At 39.5% G+C, this 16,002-nt stretch overlaps 1 protein-coding gene across 1 annotated transcript in view; it reads left to right on the forward strand.

Annotated features, from left to right (window-relative positions):
• LOC127440889 (gastrula zinc finger protein XlCGF7.1-like) overlaps positions 1–16,002 on the forward strand; it is a 151,688-nt gene that overhangs the window by 120,649 nt on the left and 15,037 nt on the right. The gene's annotated exons all lie outside the window — the stretch shown is intronic.

The following is a 16,002-nucleotide window of genomic DNA, read 5'->3' on the forward strand; positions in this document are numbered from 1 at the left end:
TTTCTTGGCTACAAATTCAGCTGTAATGAAAAATTCTGTTACAGCTAACTGGGATAAATGTAAGTAAGGGTGTTGATATGTAGATGTTTAAAGTCTTATAACTGATGCTACTGCGGGGCAGCAGGTGATTTCTCTTTCCCCCATTAGTGCTGTTTAGAATGTCGGCGTTGTCAACATGTTTCACGTGATAGTTGAACTGCTCCATGGTACTTTTAAATAGCAAATTCTCATGTAAATTTCAAATGGGTCACATGCGCAATGATATCGATGGAAGCCCGAATTAATCGCGTTTGTCATGAGAGCTTGCATTTTAAGTTCCTGATTGATGCCCTCGCACTGATCCCATCACTGGAGCTCGCGTTTCGCGGAAAGCCCGGTTGGCGCGTGCGCATGCCGCACAGATTTCTTCTGTTTTTGTGTATATCTCATACTAAATTGTTTCCAAAATTCAAACAAAATCTAACATAAAATAAAGGCAATCTGAGTAAACACAAAATACAGTTTTTAAATAGTAATGTTTTTTATTGAAGCAAAAAAAGTTATCCAATAACAACTGGGCCTGTGTGAAAAAGTATTTACCCATTAGTTACTAAATCCCCAAATCTATGAAACTGCATTCATAATGGGGTTCAGCTGGACTAGACACACCCAGCCCTGATAACTGCCAGCCCTGTTCATCAAATCAACACCCAAATAGAATTTTCAGCAGCATGAAGTTGGCTAATAGGTCTCACCCAGTAGCACATTATGCCAAGGTCGAAAGAAGTTCCAGAAATAATGAGGAAAAAGGTGATTGAAATACTTCAGTCTGGTAAGGGTTACAAAGCTATTTCAAAGGCTCTGGGACTCCAAAAAAACACTGTGAGAGCCATTATCTCCAAATGGAAAAAATTTGGCACAGTAGTGAACCTTCCCAGAAGTGGCTGACCTTCCAAAATTCCTCTAAGAGCACAGTGAAGACTGATCCAGGAAGTCATAAAAAAGCCAAGGACAACATCCAAGGAACTGCAGGCCTCTCTCGCATCAATAAAGGTCACTGTTCATGACTCCACTATCAGAAAGACACTGGGCAAAAATGCCATCCATGGAAGTGTGGCGTGGCGAAAACCACTGCTAACCCAAAAGAACATTAAGGCTTGTCTGAATTTTGCCAAAACACACATTGATGATCCTCAAACCTTTTATGAGAATGTTCTGTGGACTGATGAGTCGAAAGTTGAACTGTTTGGAAAACGGGACCCGTTACATCTGGCGTAAAACAAACACAGAATTCCACAAAAAGATCATACCTACGGTCAAGCATGGTGGTTGTAGTGTGATGTTGTGGGGATGCTTCTGGGTTATGCAGCAAGACAATGATCCAAATGATCCAATGCATAGGAGTACCTCTGAATGGCTCAAAAGAAGCAAAATTAAAGTTTTGTATTGGCCTAGTCAAAGTTTACCTTTAACCTAGGAACTTTAATGGGCAGTTCATGCTCAAAAACCCTCCAATGTGGCTGAACTAAAGCAGTTCTGCAAAGAAGAGTGGGCCAAAATTCCACCACAGCATTGTGATAGACTGATCTCCAGTTAGCGTAAGCGCTTTGTTGCAGTTGTTGCTGCTAAAGGTGGCACAACCAGCTATTAAGTTTAAGGGGGGAGTTCGTTTTTCACATGGGTGAAATAGGTGTTAGATAACCTTTTTGCTTCAATAAAAAATATATATATATATATATTTGAAAACTGCATTTTGTGTTTACTCAGATTTCCTTTGTTTTATCTTGTTTGAAGATCTAAAACAAGTTAGTATGAAAAATGTGTTCAAAAGTTTGCATACCCTTTGAGAATTGGTAATATATATGTACCATTTTTAAAGAAAACATGAGTGAGCAGGCAAAACACATTTCTTTTATTTCTTATGGGATTCATATTCAACTGTAGTTTCTAAAAGAACAGCACAATCATAAAACAAAACATGGCAATAATGAAAAAAATGAAATGACCCCTGTTCAAAAGTCTGCATACCCTTAGTTCTTAATACTGTGTATTGCCCCCTTTAGCATCAATGACAGCGTGCTGTCTTTTGTAATAGTTGTTTATGAGGCCCCAAAGTTTTGCAGGTGGTATAGCTGCCCATTCGTCTTGGCAAAATGCCTCCAGGTCATGCAAAGTCTTTGGTCGTTTTGCATGAACTGCACGTTTGAGATCTCCCCAGAGTGGCTCGATGATATTAAGGTCAGGAGACTGTGATGGCCACTCCAGAACCTTCAACATTTTCTGCTGTAACCACTGGAGGGTCAACTTGGCCTTGTGCTTAGGGTCATTGTCGTGCTGGAAAGTCCAAGAGCGTTCGTGCAGAAGAATGCAAATTGTCTGCCAGTATTTTCTGATAACATGCTGCATTCATCTTGCCATCAATTTTCACAAGATTCCCCATGCCTTTAGAGCTCACACCCCCAAAACATCAGTGAGCCACCACCCTACTTCACGGTGGGGATGGTATTCCTTTCACTATAGGCCTCGTTGACCCCTCTCCAAACACAGCACTTATGGTTGTGACCATAAAGCTCTATTTTGATCTCGTCACTCCAAATTACAGTGTGCCAGAAGCTGTGAGGCGTGTCAAGGTGTTGTCGGGCATATTGTAACCGGGCTTTTTTGTGGCACTGGTGCAGTAAAGGCTTCTTTCTGGCAACTCGACCATGCAGCTAATTTTTGTTCAAGTATCGTCATATTGTGCTCCTTGAAACAACCATATCGTCTTTTTCCAGAGCAGCCTGTATTTCTCCTGAGGTTACCTGTGGGTTTTTCTTTGTATCCCGAACAATTCTTCTGGCAGTTGTGGCTGAAATCTTTCTTGGTCTACCTGACCTTGGCTTGGTATCAAGAGATCCCTGAATATTCCACTTCTTAATAAGTGATTGAACAGTAATGACTGGCATTTTCAAGGCTTTGGATATCTTTTTATATCCTTTTCCATCTTTATAAAAAGTTCCATTACCTTGTTACGCAGGTCTTTTGATAGTTCTTTTCTGCTCCCCATGGCTCAGTATCTAGCCTGCTCAATGCATCCATGTCGCTAACAAACTCACTGACTATTTATACACAGGCACTAATTGCAATTTTAAAAGCCATAGGTGTGGGAAATTAACCTTTAATTGCCATTTAAACCTGTGTGTGTCACCTTGTGTGTCTGTAACAAGGCCAAACATTCAAGGGAATGTAAACTTTTGATCAGGGCCATTTGGGTTATTTCTGTTATCATTATGATTTAAAAAGGAGCCAAACAACTATGTGATGATAAATGGCTTCATATGATCACCAGAGGTGGGACCAAGTCATTGTTTTTCAAGTCACAAATAAGTCTCAAGTCATTGTATTTAAGTCCCGAGTCAAGTCCCAAGTCAAAGCAGGCAAGTCCAAGTCAATTTACAAGTCCTCAACTTTTAGCTTCAAGTCTTAAACAAGTCATTAGTGCGCTTTGCCCAAATTAGTGTCAGAGTATTAATTACTATAGTAATTTTATCCAGAAGGCTTTTAAAATATGTTCATCACTTCACAGTTTAACTTCATTTGAGATGCAGTATAGACTATTTTTTCACTAAGCGCACCCATATATCTCAGTTCAATTTGTTTTCCTTAGGATGTGCTTGAAAGTTTCAAGTGTGACATAAACTTAAGGAAAAGGAGTAAAAAAAAAACAAAAACTTTTTTTTATTGGTAACAGAGTAAAAAAAAAAAAAAGACAAAATCTTTCTATAAAAATAGCACAACTGCTACACACTTTGCGTGCATGTGAGAGAGAGTGTGTCAGTGAGTGTTTTTATATCTAACCCCTAGAACAATTATGTTATTGGTACCTCAAGAAAATAGATTAAGAAAAACATGCGAGAGGAAATATAGTTGCAGAACAAAACAACTGTTACCACACTTTACAAGTGTGTGTCTGTGTGTATGTGTTTACATATGTGTGCTTGCCATTTTCACACTGACGAAGATTCCAAGAAATCTTTTGGTCAGGGATGCCTGCAGACTTCTGACCAGGTTGCTTAGGAAACAGACCCGAGTCTTCAGCTTCTCCAAGTTGTGATTCAGATCAAGAACAGAGGGAACAACAGAGCTGATGGTAACCATCCTCTCCCCCTGGGTCAAATCTGTTGCCTCTGCAAACGGCTTCAGGATGTCCACCAACTCCTTCAACTGATTCCACTCCCTTGTTGTGAACAACAGCTCCTTATGTCCAGACTTTTCCAGAACACAACTGACCTTTGGATGATCACACTCAATTACTGCCCGTACCTGTCTCAGTGTTGAGTTCCATCTTGTGTAAACAGCAGCTGGAATGCTCCTTTCACCAAATTCAGACTGAAAAACTTACTTGAATGTTGTGCATGTGTGAAGCAATGAGCTGATTTTTGATAATTTTAAGAGAGAACACGACATCATATTTGTTTCTTTCAAGACATCCCCCACCACCAGTTGAAGACTGTGGGTGAAACACTGAAGACGCCATTTTCTTGCCATAGCAGCATCCAGGGATTGCTGCTCCTCTTGGCTTAGATCATTCCAGAGCTGTGGATCATCAAGTTGGTCCTCATCATGTGTGTCTTGTTCTTGTTCAGTAGGGAAGCACACAGTGAAGGCTTTCTTCATGTTGGCGGCATTATCACTAATAATATAGTCTAATTTATCTTTAATGTTAAAATCATCACAGATGGCCTCAAATTGCTCACTGATTCTTTCACCAGTGTGTGGGCCTTTGAAATGGTTGCAGACCAGTAAATTCAAATTAAGCTTAATACTCTCATCAGTTGTCTCAATGAAGTGTACAGTTACTCCAAGATACCCCTCATTTTTCTGTCGGACCAAATATCCACTGTGACAGTTAAATTTAATGCAGTTTTTAGCTTGTTGCATCGCTCCACAGCAAGGTTGTCTACTTTTGAGGCCACTGTTCTGCGACACACTGGGGTGTACTTCTGGTCAGCCACTGAGAGAAAGTGACGAAAACTCTTGTTTTCCACAATAGACAGAGGTAAGTTGCAATCAGTAACTAAGTCAGACACGATTGAATTGGTTATAGCTTTCTGTTGTGGATGACTGGCACTGTACTGCCCAACATGGGTTTCTATGAACTGTGAGACTGAAGGTTGCTGTGGATCATTTGGGATGCTTTTGTTAATCTGGTTTTCTTCAAACCTGTGCATGATAAAGATAATACAAAGCAGAGATTAATTCAATTTCTATGAATGACAATATTCAGAATAAATACATATCAAATCAATTTGGATGAGTTTAAAATAAGTATTTTACAAGTAGGATAATAAACATTATTACGCGGCTCTATTTTAAACTCTAATCTACATATCATGTCCATATATTTATTTATTTGGCAAGTAGATCGTAATAAGCGGCATAATGTACATTTAGCCGGTCATCACAAAGGATAGATATCCCTTTAACCAATGAAGCCTTACAGACTACTCGCATGACCAGCACGGTTCTGTATCTTTAAAAAAGATGCACATCTTTTCTGTGCAACATGCAGAACCAAGTCAAAATACATTTACAATCATTCTAAAATCATTACTAGAACGTAAAATTTTATTACGTGGTATCACGATACATGTGTCATAATTCCACATGCACACAGATAGATAGATAGATAGATAGATACACACACACTGCATGTATATATATAAAGATGACACATGGATCTTATCTTTGGACACACATTAACGCAAACCAAATGTTTACTCTAAACACGCAGTGAAAGGACGCTGAACGTGCTGAACTGGTGAGTGAAATCTGAAATATTACCAGGCAGTGGCTAATTACAGACATTTAAGTTGCATATACGAGTGATATACTGTAAAGTGCTGCGAACAGAGTAAAGGATCGGTTTTGTGATTTTTAGAAACATAACCAATATAATCAAATAAATATAGCCAAACGCGTGACAGAGGACCAGCGTGTCCGCAAAAGAATGAGTGCGTTTACATGCACGTTCTAACCAATTATGCTCAAAAAGGCACCAACGTGTGTGGTCACAATAAATGGCGTTCCTTTATCGAGGTCATACAACGGCATAATAATAAACCGGTCGACACGGGTAGATTTTGCCAATTACACCAATTGCTATAGCATGTTAAATGCTACTGACCGCAGTAAAAATTGTTTGCGGTTCTATATGCAGACTTTGTTAGCCTGTAAATCCGCCATGCGCTGCCATAGACATGTATGTTACTGACATAGCTGACGTCTATCAGTTAACAACTTACCTCTGTCTGTGGGTTTTCAGATGCCTCACAAAATTGGAGAGGTGTCTGAAATTTTGGAACCACAGGTTCTACATGTTGCAATCCTTTTGTTGCCTTTAACGCTGTATTCTTTATATCCAAATGATATCACCTTTGGTATCATTTTTGCTGTGTCCTTGTCCTTAAATGCGCGCTGCGGTATTCAAACTTGGTCCAGCTTTCGTGGAAGCTGATTGGTTGGTTGTCTGATTGGCTGAATATGGACCGTTGAAATGCAGATTTGAAAATCAAAATGAATCGTTTATTTGGGAAATGAATCGTTGATTTACTGAAGATTTTTTAAATGTACAACTCTTATCTTTGGTTTTAGAAAGTCTTTCCAAGCCAGAGGGATCAAGTCCAAGTCAAGTTGCAAGTCATTGCTGTCAAAGTCTAAGTCGAGTCGCAAGTCTTCTTTGATTCTATCGAGTCGAGTCGTGAGTCATCAAATTTGTGACTCGAGTCCGAGTCAAGTCCAAGTCACGCGGCTCGAGTCCACACCTCTGATTATCACTATCCTTAAAAAAGACGGTTTTTTGTTTGCATGATCAGTCATATTTTCAAAATCAATGCCAAAATTTCACAATTTCTGCCAGGGTATGCAAACTTTTGAGCTCAACTGTAATTTTGGGTTCTGCCATATGCTCGAGGCAACATTTAAATAAATGTCTGAGTTAAACACTCTGGACACTTCTATCCATACCACGTGCAAATGCGAGATAATGGGGTGTAACTTCTCTGATTAGTTTGATAGAAAGGCTTTGCAATGGTGAAATACGGGCAAGAACTTCCTGTTCAATACCAAACCAGGGAGGGGCTCTCTCAGGTGGAAGCGACCAGTGAGCCAAATGTCTGAGACCGAATGCATAATAATAAAACAAAATCTTGAGTAGGCCTAGCCCACCTTTGTCAATCGGCCTATATAACTTATTGAAATGTAATCTGGAATGCTTACCATTCCAAATGAAGGACTTCGCTATGCTATCAAATTGCTTGAAATAAGAGAGGGGGACATCTACATGGAGAGACTGTCATTTTAATAACATGAACCTTCCCGATCATAGATAAATGTAATGAAGCCCACCTGCCCACATCGCTTGAAAACCTTTTTATTAAGGGGTCAAAATTAACTCTAACAAAACCAGACAAATTTGCTGGGAAAAAAATGCCCAAATACTCAATGCCCTGTTTAGGCCACTGGAAGGCACCCGGCTGGAAAGCCGTTACTGGGCAGTATGCTGTCAGAGCCAAATCTTCGGATTTAGACCAATTGACTCTGTATCCCGAGAACTTAGATAAGGAATTAATAATTCTGTGGAGGTAAGGCGTAGATCTAATGGGGTCAGAGATGAATAATAAAATATCATCTGCGTAAAGCAAAAGCTTATGCGCCATACCTCCCGCTACCACCCCTGGAAAGTCATCATCTTTTCTTATCGCGGCTGCTAATGGTTCCAGGGCAAGACAGAACAATAATGGGGAAAGAGGGCAACCCTGACGGGTACCCCTATCCAGAGTAAAATTATTTGAAATTAATCTATTTGTTTGTACCGCTGCTACAGAGTGTCTATAAAGTAACTTGATCCAACCAATAAATGTACTCCTGAACCCATACATTTCCAAAATCTTAAAAATTTAATCCCATTCTACCATATCAAACACCTTTTCGGCGTCAAGTGAGATGGCAGCGACCGGAGTCTGATCATTCGCCACTGACCACATGATATTGATGAGATGCCTGATGTTATCAGAAGATCTGCGGCCTCGAAAAATTTCACCACCATCAGATTTCACTGAGGGAATAGTAGAAAAAGACTCTCTGCTTGATATATCTAGCCAAAAGCTTCCCTGCTTTGTCCCCTGACTCAAAGTATGACTGTCTAGCCCTGAACAACCAAAACTCCACTTTCTGCGACAAAATAGTATTATACCTGCATTTCAATCGGGTCAATTCTCTGAGGCCATCAGATGACATACGGCGCTTCAGCTCTGCCTCGGCACTTTTAATATTTCCTTCCAACTCCACAAGTTCTCGTGCTTTGGATTTTTTGATGAATGAGGCATACTGTATGATTTGACCCCTAAGAACTGCCTTAAGTGCCTCCCAAGCCACACCCACAGAGGATACTGAGGACCAGTTGGTCTCCATATAAAGTCTTTAACATTTTTTGAAAATCAGGATTTTGCAAAAGGGATACATAAGTGCCAATTATATGATTTCTCTGTATGTGGCAATATCTCTAAACTCACCAGGGCGTGATCTGAGACTAAGATATTTCCAATTGAGCAATCGACATCAGATGAAATGAGGGACTTAGATATATATATATTAAAAAAAATCTATTCAAGAATAAATCTTATGAACTGATGAAAAAAATTTATAATCCCTACCAGATGGGTTCAAAAGTCGCCAGATATCTACAAGACCAAGATTTTTACAGATCTTGTGAAGTGTCAATGTAGCTCTAGGGGGTTTACACAGTTTTGCTTCACTGTGATCAAGGACTGAGTCCATCAAAAGATTAAAGTCTTCTCCCAATATTATGTCATGAGAGATGCCAGCAGCTTGCAACATCCCTTCAAGATCTATAAAAAAGCCTTGATCATCAACATTAGGTGCGTAAATATTAGCCAGAATCAACCTTTGCCCCTGAATTTCTCCTAACACAACAATGACTCTTCCTAATTTATCTTTAATCTGTTTGAGACATTTGAATTGTAGATGTTTATTAATCAATATAATGACTCCCCTACTCTTACTTGAGCCAGCACTAAAGAAAACATGCCCACCCCATAGCTTCCCAAATTTTTCAGCTTCTTGCAGGGAAAGATGCATTTCTTGAAGAAACACTATATCATATTTCTTGCGCTGAAGAACAGAAATAACCTTCCTTCTTTTTATGGGGTGCCCCAACCCATTCACATTCCATGTGGAGAGAGATAACCCATTCACATTAACATTTGACATATTGATATAATAAAAAATTAAAAAAATGAGTGTGTCAAAAACAAAATTATACAGACCACATTCCCCATTAATGCAACAATCAAACCCCAAACTTAATCATTGTCAGGTAATCATTCTACTAGGAGGCATAAGCACAAAGAACAAACATATTTAACCACAACTGTCCCGAAGTAGTGTAATTCCACAAAACAAGCTCCAGCCGTTAGGCAGAGCCAGCGCGAAAAACAAAACCGGCATCCCGGTTCCTCAGATGATCAAGAGCCAAACTAACTCGGAGGCCGCGCAAAAAAAAACAAAACAAAAAAACACCATAACTTACTCAGCCCGTCAATTTTATAAAAGACATCCTTTATGTGAGCATATAGATATTTTGTGGTCATCCAAAGTGTCCATTCTTGATCTGGCTAGGGGAAAAAGATCTTCCGTCAATGCAAAAGTTTCTTGGAGTCATGCCATAAAACAAACTCCAGCCGCTAGGCAGAGTCAACGCAAAAAGAAACAAAAATGGCACCCAGCTTCCTCAGATAATAGAGTGCCTTAACCGCGAGTCAGTCCACTAACATAAGAAACATCAAATGGCTTACTCCAATGTATTTATAAAGGAGAGTGCCTGTTTTGGACAAGTAAATACTTTGCGACCATTCTTCGTTTCTATTCTCAGTTTGGCCGGGAACATCAGAGCAAACGAGATCTTTTTCTGATGTAAGAGTTTCTTGCATTCCTTGAACTGATCGCGTTTCTCTCTTGTGTAATTCGCAAAGTCCGGGAACAAGAAAATGTTATGGTTCTTCCAAGAAAGCTTCCCTTTGCTCCTCGCCTGGCGCAACACGAGATCTTTATCGGATGATTTCAGAAATCTGACCAGAATCGATCTGGGCCTATCTCCCTCAGCAGATCTGCGAGCCGGGACTCTGTGAGCTCGCTCGATTTCCAGCTTGTGGCCTGTTATGTCCAGCAGACTCGGGAAAAACTCATCCAGGAATTTCCCCATATCTCTGCCCTCTTCATGCTCAGGATTCCAACAATTTGTATGTTATTCCTTCAGCTCATTTTTTCGAAATATTCCAGTTTTTCCGAAATTAATTCCAAATCTGTTTTGGACGCGGGCAGATTAGCGGTTAATTCCCTTTCCGATGACTCAAGATAATCGATCCGTTTTTCAACTTCTGTCACTCTTGTAAACAACTCAAAGAATTTTGTTTCCATCGACGTAATCGTTCGACATATTACAGCGAGATCCTCCAAGTCAGCAAGAACCTTCGTCAACATCACCGACATGTTGGACAACTGACGCTGAATATCTTCTCCCGATGTGCCGTCCAAATTGTGTCTCCGGTCCGCAGTCCCGTCAGAGGCCTCAGCTTGAACACGTAAGTGTCTTTTAATGTCTCCAGAGTCTGAGAATTTTGACTTTGCCATATTTACCTCAGAGAGCAAGTATGTAATTGGGTGTATCGAATCTCACCGGATCACAACAAGAAAATAATTAAAAAACTAGCAAAGTTCACAGAGCTTGTGTCTCACACGTCTGTCTCTTGCATGGCGTCACGTGAACCTGCAGTTAAGTCTTTCCTTAAGAACAGGTGGTGCAACCAAATTTAGCACTAACTTAGTTTACTAAGCCCTTAGTGTGAACTTTACGCCTCAACTTAAGTGAGACCTTACGCACAGCTGGTGCAACCCTACCCAGATCTTAAGTGTGATGAGGGTTAGTAGATGTTAGTGAAGCATCAGGAATAAAGCTCCCGACCAACTGAGAGAGGGGATTCATTTCTTTGCTCAACTCTTGGTATTGCAGGGCCTTATAATGGTATGAGTGGAGGTCACTGAGTTTTAGATGTTTCCAGAATTTGATTGCCCGTTTTTGTATTTTTATATTTAGTAGATATTTACCTAATTCTGCCCTGCATGCATTATTTGTTATGTGCCATTGTACTTGTAGAACATTTTTACAGAATTCTGCATACAGGGTCTCAATTGGATGTTTTTCCCATTTGGTGAATTCTTGATTTGGATTTGTCAGTGGACCCCACACTTCACAGCCATACAGGGCAATCGGCTCAATCACTGATTCTAAAAATTTTAACCAAATTCTGACAGGTATCTCTATAGGACATTGTCGTTTTATGGCATAGAAGGCAAGCTTTATCTCTCAGTTCATTCACTGCAGGGTTGAAGTTTCCAGTGGAAGTGATTTTTAATCCTAGATAATTGTTGTGTGATGGGTGTGTTATTTGGTTCATTCCTAATGTGAATGTTTGTTGTGTTCCCTGGGATCTGGATCTTCTCTGGAAGGTCATAATTTTAGTTAAAATCATAAATTTTAGGTTTACTGTCAGGGCCTAGGTCTGACAGTATTGCTCTAGCAGGTCCAGGTTCTGCTGTAAACCCTGTGCAGTGGGAGACAGCAGAACCAGGTCATTAGCATACAGCAGGCATTTGATTTCTGAGTTGTGTAGAGTGAGACCAGGGGATGATGCAGATCCCTCAAGACTGGTTGCTAGTTAGTTGATGTAAATGTTAAACAATGCTGGGCTTAAACAGCAACCCTGTCTCACTCCACGCTCCTGGGAATTAAATCTTATTCTTTTTGTGCTTATTTTGATACCACATTTACTTTCAGTGTGCACTGATTAAATGAGGTCATAGGTTTTACCAGCTATGCCACCAAGTTTGTAAAATAATCCGCTGTGCCATATTGAATAAAATGATTTTTTTAAAGTCAATAAAGCATGCAAATAAATTCCTTTATTTTGGACAACATGTTTTTCAATTAAGATTTGTCATGTGTAAATATGGTCAGATGTACGGTAATTTGGTAAAAATCCAATTTGACTTCTGCTCAAGACATTGTGTGTTGTGATGAAGTCCAAAAGTCTCAAATTTATTATACAACAAAATAACTTTCGCAGGTCACTACTCACACAAATGTCTCTGTAATTATTCGGGTCAAATTTATCTCCATTTTTAAAGATGGGTGTAACCAGTCCTTGATTCCAGATGTCAGGGAAGTAACCTACAATCAGAACCACATTCAGTAATTTTAGAATGGATGATTGGAATTTAGTGCTGGTATATTTTAACATTTCATTCAATATCCTATCAGGTCCAGATGCTTTTTTGGGATTTAGAGTATTAATTTTGTCTTTAAGTTCCTTTTCAGTAATAGGAAAGTCTAATGGGTTTTGATTATCTTTGATTGCCAATTCTAGTACTTCCAGTTGTTTAGTTATTTGATTTTGCTTACAATTTGTGCCAGTTTCTATTTTATTAAATAAAGTTTGGAAATGAGTTTCCCATATTTCTCTATTTTGGACTGCCAATTCTTTCTGATAGTTTTTTGTTTTCAGGTTGTTCCAATTGCCTCAAAATTGGTTAGTATTTATTGACTTCTTGATTATTGTCAGTTGCTTTTGGGTGTATTGTGCTTTTTTGGTTCTGAGTGTATGTTTGTATTGTTTTAATGTTTCACAGTAAAGAAGGTGAATCTCTGTGTTGTTTGAGTTTTTTTTTACAAATTTCCTGACAGTCTTGATCAAACCAATTTTTGTCATTTTTGGATGCATAATTTTGTGCGGTTTTTGTTTTCAATTTTGACTGTTTTGCTGATTTCTCAAATATAAAATGTATATCTTTCACAGCCAGATTAACACCTTCTTTAGTGTGAGCATAAATGGTATCCAGAAAGTTATCTAAGAGTAGTTTTATTGTTTGGCGCTAATTGCTTTCTGGTACACCTCTGTGCTGTTTTCAGCCCATCTGTATGGTTTTCTGATATTTTACAGCTTATTATGCTGTTTGTTGTTAATGTTAGTCCTTTTGAGATACACACACAGTAATTTGGCTGTGATCGGTCAGAGGGTTTAGTTCTCTAACAGAATCTGAGAGATGAAGGATCTAAATCTAAGGGTGTGTTCAAACTTGTAGTTTGGTTCTCTTGGTCCGGACCAAAAAAGAAAATGATACATTTAGTACTGGTTCGCTTAGCGTTCACACTGGCATTTTTAACACTGAACCTAACGATACAACAGAAAAGGCATCAGGAAAAAGTCACAACTTGATTGGACAGATTTTATGACGTATATTTTTTGACGGAACTTGCTGATCATCCAAAACAATGCTGACTGCTGGGCGAAATGTGCTCATTATATTTATATATGGTGGTATTTTTACAAGCTGAGAATAAACGAAGAGCTAATAAAATGTGTAAAGGTGTCAAAACAGCACCAGGAATTCCTCCGTTGCACACACAAATGAAGATATGCTGCAAGGAGGGCTGACGGCGGTTCCGACGCCTGTACCGAACTGTAATGGACAACATAGCTCCTATGATGAGAAGAACCAGGTATGCTTGAGGTCAGTTTTAGGCAAATTACTTCCTATTTTTGGTCCATTTAGATGTCTTTGGTCCATGTTGCGTTCGTATATCAATCGAACGGCACCAGAGTTCGTTTGGAAGCAGACCGAGGCCCACTATTCAGGCGGTCTCGGTCCTCTTGTTTGGTGTGCACCAAGGTTCGGATGGCAGCATTCACACTTGTTCAAATGAACCGCACTAACAGAGCAATCGCACCAGAGTTCGTTTTAATCTAACCAAACCTGCCAAGTGTGAACACACCCTAAGGGTGTAAAATACCACCATATATACATATATAAATATAACGAGCGCATTAAAATGAACTCTGGTGCGATTGCTCTGTTAGTGCGGTTCGTTTGAACAAGTGTGAACGCTGTCACCCGAACCTTGGTGCGCACCAAACAAGCGGACCGAGACCACCTGAAAAGTGGGTCTCGGCCTGCTTCCAAACGAACTCTGGTGCGGTTTGATTGATATATGAACGCAACATGGACCAAAGATGTCTAAACGGACCAAAAATAATAAGTAATTAGCCTAATACTGACCTCAAGCATACCTGGTTCTTCTCATCATCGGAGCTATGGTGCCCATTACAGTTCGATACAGGCGTCGGAACCGCCGTCAGCCGTCCTTGCAGCATATCTTCGTTTGTGTGTGCAACGGAGGAATTCCTAGTGCTGTTTTGACTCCTTTACACATTTTATTAGCTCTTCATTCGTTCTCAGCTGGTAAAAATACCACCATATATACATATATAAATATAACGAGCGCATTTAGCCCAGCAGCCAGCATTGTTTTGGATGTTCGAAAGTTCCGTCGCAAAAAATACGTCATAAAAGCTGTCCAATCAGGTTGTGACTTTTTCCTGATGCCTTTTGTTTTGTATCTTTAGGTTCGGTGTTAAAAATGCCAGTGTGAACGCTAAGCGAACCAGGACTAAATGTATCATTTTCTTTTTTGGTCCGGACCAAGAGAACCGAACTACAAGTGTGAACACACCCTAAATCTGTTATTATATAATCTACTGTGCTATTCTCAAGAGGTGAGCAAAATGTAAATCTACATAAAGTGTCCCCTCGTATCCTACCATTGACAATGTACAGATCGATCGATCTATCTATCTATCTGTCTGTCTGTCTGTCTGTCTGTCTGTCTGTCTGTCTGTCATCTATTTATCTGTCTATCTATCTATGGAAGGGGTGTATGTTTGCCTTCAACTTTGATTCTTCCTGATCTCCTTTTGTTTAAGTTTTACTCAACTATAAATTAGCATTTATCCTTTTTGATTTAAGTGGAATTGTTGCATTACAATATAGTAGCATGAAAAAGTTATCTTGATGATGTACGCCTATTTATATATTTTCTCTCTCTGTCTGTTCACCAACTCTGCTTAGGCCTCACACAGGTCATCAGCATTTTTGACTCTACATTTGTGACACTCTGAGTTTAGGGAAGATAATGTTAAGCTCCACTATAAGGAGTATATCTTATCCATGTGTTTTGGGAAAAGTTAAACCTTACCAAACCAACAGTTTACAACCTTGAGTTAGAGAGAGATGTGTGTTCTGCATTACCATTTTGTTCCAGGGTCTAGAAGGAGACCACATGACATCCATAAGATGACCTTTAATTTAGGAATGCTGACTTATGATCTGAACGGGTCACTCAGTAAATAAATCAGAACTGTACCTACTCGATCTATGACACACGAGATATACTAGGAACAGGACACCATGTTTTGAGATGTACTCAATCTATCTAGGTTTCAACCAATCAGAATCTTTGTATCTGTAACCTGACATGCATTGTTGATCTCATGTTTGGGTATAATTGTCACCTTATCTTGAAGCTGACAAAGAAGCCTTCTACGAACTTGAAGATAATTTTTTCTCATGCTGACTTTTGCCATTTAAACTGCAAACAACATTTCTTAAGTAAACGTTTCATCAATTGATTGTAACATTGACTCCTGATCTTCATTTCACTCACTGGTTCAAAGGGCCTTTACTGTAATTCCCCTACACCTATCTATCTATCTATCTGTCTGTCTATCTGTCTGTCTGTTTATCTGTCTAATTATTATTTTACAGTAGAGTCTCCACTGTGTTCAAAGAGATCTCTCCGGACGTGACTAAAAAACGAAGACAGAGAAAACCGGAGTCTGGGTTTTGCTGCACCATAAAGAGTAGATTACACAAGATTCTCATTTTAGATCATAAAGTGAGTATATTGTTGTTTAGGAAAGATAATACAGGATCTTGGTTCGAGTCCGAGACAGTTATCCAAGGCAGGATGCTGCCAACCTCTCTGTTAGTTGTAATCTCTCGGTTCGAGCCCGGGTAAGAGGTAACCTTCCAGTGTGAGTCTGGATCATGGTACCTGGTTAGGTTTAGGAT

The sequence above is a fragment of the Myxocyprinus asiaticus genome, chromosome 5, assembly GCF_019703515.2.
Source record: "Myxocyprinus asiaticus isolate MX2 ecotype Aquarium Trade chromosome 5, UBuf_Myxa_2, whole genome shotgun sequence".
Taxonomy (NCBI): Eukaryota; Metazoa; Chordata; class Actinopteri; order Cypriniformes; family Catostomidae; genus Myxocyprinus; species Myxocyprinus asiaticus.